The sequence below is a fragment of the Seriola lalandi genome, unplaced genomic scaffold (assembly GCF_002814215.2).
Source record: "Seriola lalandi dorsalis isolate HSWRI2012SDOR001 ecotype SW California unplaced genomic scaffold, Sedor1 jcf7180002054147, whole genome shotgun sequence".
In the NCBI taxonomy this organism is placed as follows: Eukaryota; Metazoa; Chordata; class Actinopteri; order Carangiformes; family Carangidae; genus Seriola; species Seriola lalandi.
Window position 1 is genome coordinate 25,998 of NW_019524700.1, and position 4,507 is coordinate 30,504.

The following is a 4,507-nucleotide window of genomic DNA, read 5'->3' on the forward strand; positions in this document are numbered from 1 at the left end:
GACTTAAAAGGACAGACGGTGAATCAACACGTGATCTCTACCTGTCAAATAAAACAGTTATCATTGTTACCATTGTTATCATTAAAATAAAAAGTGCTGTGAGGCATTACTTCTATTTATTTCTAGATTTGGTATTATATCTGGACTGCTTTCATTTTAATACCCCACTTTTATTAGTTTTTTTTCTCACTTCCAAAAATCGACGACTTCACACAACCCCACGTCTAATAACCACAATTATCACATGCAGGACATTCAAATAATCCAAAAAGCACATTTAGATATCTTGGTTTCCTCCCGTCTCTACAAATGTACAAAACACTATTTACAAAATAAACTTTATTTTCATGATGCTGAGCTATGAACCTGTTATACAGATTCAAACCGCTGTGAATGAGGGCGACTTTAGGCTGTGCAGCTTCAGCAATGAGGGAAATGTAAATATCTGACTGGACAAAAAATACAGTATGTCAAATACAAGGTCCATACTGCGATATGCTATTCAATCCAAATGTTGAATAATATGCCCCCGAGATAACCCCACATGAGGAATGTAGTAACCCTTCAGAAGAGCTAATGTTGAGCTGGACTGTATTAAAGGTGAAGGGAACCTAATACATCTTTGTGTTCAGAAAATAAAGCTGAACACCACAAGTTTCACTATGGTAGGATTTGTTGGGGTCAAATTATGTATTGCATTTAATTGGATTCTACATATTCGTAATAAACCAGTAATTCTGTACATCATAACAATTTAAAACTTTAACATAATCTTTATGTGACAGTAACATGGGTCTCAACACATAGGAAGCAGTTCACATTCAGTGTACGTTCAATAAACCCAAACAGTTGGAGGGAGGGTGGAGGAGCAGGTGTTCTGTGGGGACACATAAAATTATAAAATCCTGCATCTGAAAACCCAAAACAACAAAAATTATGTCAAGAATAAAAGAACTGAAAAATGTTCCTCTCTAATAAATGAAGCAATGACAGGCACAGAAAATGCAACCCCAACAGCAGTTTAAAAAAAACACACTGTGTAGGGAGGACATCTTAAGTCTGCAGCTGCTGGCAGGCATTGTCCGATTGGTCATGGCAGATCCCCAGTGGGACGGGACGAACAGAAGGTGGGGGCTTGTATGAATATTTTGGCCGGAGAGAAAAGCTGAGATTCACATTGTAACCAGCAACTTTACAACTAGTCGGCCCGGAGCCTGGCGATTGAGACGGCCTTGTTCTCTTCTGTAATCACCATTGGGCAGGGTTAAAGACCTGACCCATGGCTTTTCAGGTTCAGCCAAGCATCCCAACCCAGTCAGCCGGGGGGGGGGTGTGGTCTGAGGGGGCCAGGATCCCAAGTGCTGCTTTTTTCCCCCACTGTGTTCTTTTATGGATGACACAAATCCAAGCGCTGATGCACTTATGGCCCACGGAAGAGGGGGCTTGGGGGTGGCGGCTTGGGGGTGGGGGGGTACGTTCAGCTGCCGACCACGTCCCTTCTTAGTGCGGGCGACAACAGTTTGTGTTTTAGCGCGGCGCAGAGAGCTGGGGGCCGTCACAGGTTGTCGACTCGCTTTTATATCCGCCACACTGTAGCAGCGCTCAGACAAGAATCATTACTGCAATTAGCATTTCTGCTAGCATACGTGTATGAAGGTCTGAGGCTCTTTCTGAGCCAAGACAAGGGAGAACGGCCCGCTGCTCTATCACGCTGCTCTGATGATTTTGATACAAATGTGCTGTGAAGGCTGAGGTCCCCTCCAAGATAATACCACTCAAAGAGTTAGGAGCGTGGAAATTAACGAGAAACAGAACAAATGAAACTACTCTCCTCGTTTGTTTTCTATCTCACTGCAAGGCGGGGTGATACGCTCGAGAGTTAGGACCACGTTGAGGAAAACAAAAATCTCAAATTTTGAGAATAAAATCATATTACTAAATAAAAGTCATATTACATGAATAAAGTTGTAATTTAGAGAATAAAGTTGTAGTTTTACAAGAAAAAAGTCATAATATTATTAGAATAAAGTCATAATTTTGAGAATAAAGTCATATTTCAATAATATTTATTAAATTTCAATAAGAAAACCATCATAAAGTTGAAGAAGGTTCTGTGTTGTTTTAGAAGGAAACATCAGAAGCTTTAAAATGAGGTTTACTAATAAGGAGCTCCTTCATCTTTTGACTCATCATCATCATCATAAACTGAGTCTATTCTAGTTTTAGACAAACAGCAGCTGCCACTAACTGTCCTTTCACCCTTTTGATTGGTTGATGTTAATACTCCTAAAAATTATGTTTTTTTCTGTCAAAGATTTTACATTTTTAATACTTGTAATATCACTTTATTATTACTATAAAGTTATGACTTTATTGTTGAAATTTCAGGTTTCTTTTTTCCTCAGTGTCCCTTATACTGTTGTAGAGTGAGGATTCACCACCACAGACTATGATTATGTCCACAGAGTGATGCCGTTATATATATATATATAAACTTATATATATGTAAACTTATATACATATATATACTATATATATATATATATATAGCCTTTCAGTTGTCTCTACACAAACATCACATGACAACAGTTATCTTTGTTTTTTTTGTGCTTCCTTGAGAAATCCTGCTCAGCTCTTAATTACACGGCCACAGATGTTTCTTATAATCAGGGAACAAGAAGGAAATCATCACAGCTCTACAAAAATATCTTGTTAATTACAACATGGCAGGAGTTTAGATATAAATAGAAACATTTGTGGGGCAGTACCGCAGTTTAACAGCAACACCAACCACTTCAAACCTCCATCAAAACAATGTGAAGTTCATTAGAACGCTGCCTCATTAGATGCTTCATCACATGAGGTGAACCCAGTGGACCTGAAGTAATACGTCTCCTGTTAGTCTCCTTCATACCAGCTCCAGGTATTCTGGTCGTGTCCACCATGAAACTCAAGTGTCACTGACACTGAGCACCAACAGCTAAATCTCTTTAGCAGCGGTACAAGTGTGACAAGTACCATGGTAACTGAAGCTCGGGCTGTATCAACAGTCTGAAGTGTGAAATCACAACATTTCAATTTCAGAGTTTTAAAATACTTTAATGGCCAAAGGGTTGATTCTGTCTTAACAGTCCTACTCTTACTTGATACTTACTTACTATGATAAACGTTTTCACATCGCTCGATATTGATAATCGTTTTTGATAAAGACCAGGGGCTAATTGCACAAAACACCTTTATGTTTCTACTTAACTATGACACTTAGGGTTTAATTTCTCCTTAGCTGAGGGAGTTACTCAAAGGGTGTTGCTCAGAATCTCTTAAATGTTTCCTTAGTTAAGAAAAGTAGTTAAGGCGTTTTGCAGCAGTAACAGAGATTTTACAGCGGTAAAATTCTAGTGTTTCCATGGAGACCATTAATTCGCTGCCATTAGCACTTGTGATATCTGCGATGACTTTTGGGAACATTAAAGAAGAGCGCTGCTGCTGCGTCATCCTCATGTTGTTGTGACAGTTACACTTCAGACCGTCAGAGGAACCTTTAGTTTCCCCTCAGTTTGGTCTCGAAGGTTTAACTGACTTTAAGTGATTCCTTACGACTAAGACAAGGAGAAAACCTTAAATACTTAGGTGAACACTTTAAGGAAATCTTAACTTCAGGGGTTTTGTGTAACTGGCCCCAGGAGAAAAGTAGTACACTGCTGTCTGGGTTGTGTCCCTGTAGCGTTTGGATATTTTGTCATACGGTGTTGTTGCTGAGCGTTTGTCCATCAAGGAGTCGGTGGGCTGCTTCTTCAGATGTAGCAGATGTTGTGTAATCCAAGAGGTGAAGGTGGTGAAGGTGATAAAATAAGTTTGTTGTTTTCCCGCTCTTGGTTGGGACACTTTTCCTGCAGCTGTGCTCTGATATCAGTCAGGCTTGAAGAAACCAGAAAACTGCCACTCTGAGCTGACCTGTCCTCTTCATATTCACTCTCTCCACAACCGAACAACCAACTGTTAAATGATTGGCTGCTTCTCGTAGCAAGCTCCCTTAACGAGAGACATGATTGGCTGTTTATGTTCATGCAACCATGAGACTATCGAACTTTACATTACTTTACATTTAACTAAGGTTTTATTGCCCAGACCAACAGAAGCCTTTCCAAAACTCAAAGAAACTCTCCTGGTTAAATGAGTACCACCAAGTTACAGCTGCACAATTAATCGAAATATAATCTAAATCTTAATATGGCCAAGTGCAAATATCCAAATCACAGAAGCTGCAATTATTTTAATAAAATGTAAAATGTGCCAGATTGTTTTGCACTGTAAGTGTTGTGGTGCTACTAGGGTTGTCACGATACCAAATTTCTGTTTCGATACCGATACCAATATGTATTTCGATACTTTTCGATACTTTTCGATACTTTTTGTAAAAAATATTTCATTATATTATGTATTGCCTTAATGGGTTATTTAAATATTTAAAGAATGTAATTACATTTTTAAAAATATATTTTTTAAT

At 38.8% G+C, this 4,507-nt stretch overlaps 1 protein-coding gene across 3 annotated transcripts in view; it reads right to left on the bottom strand.

Annotated features, from left to right (window-relative positions):
- LOC111653116 (vascular endothelial zinc finger 1-like) overlaps positions 1–4,507 on the bottom strand; it is a 21,118-nt gene that overhangs the window by 13,898 nt on the left and 2,713 nt on the right. The gene's annotated exons all lie outside the window — the stretch shown is intronic.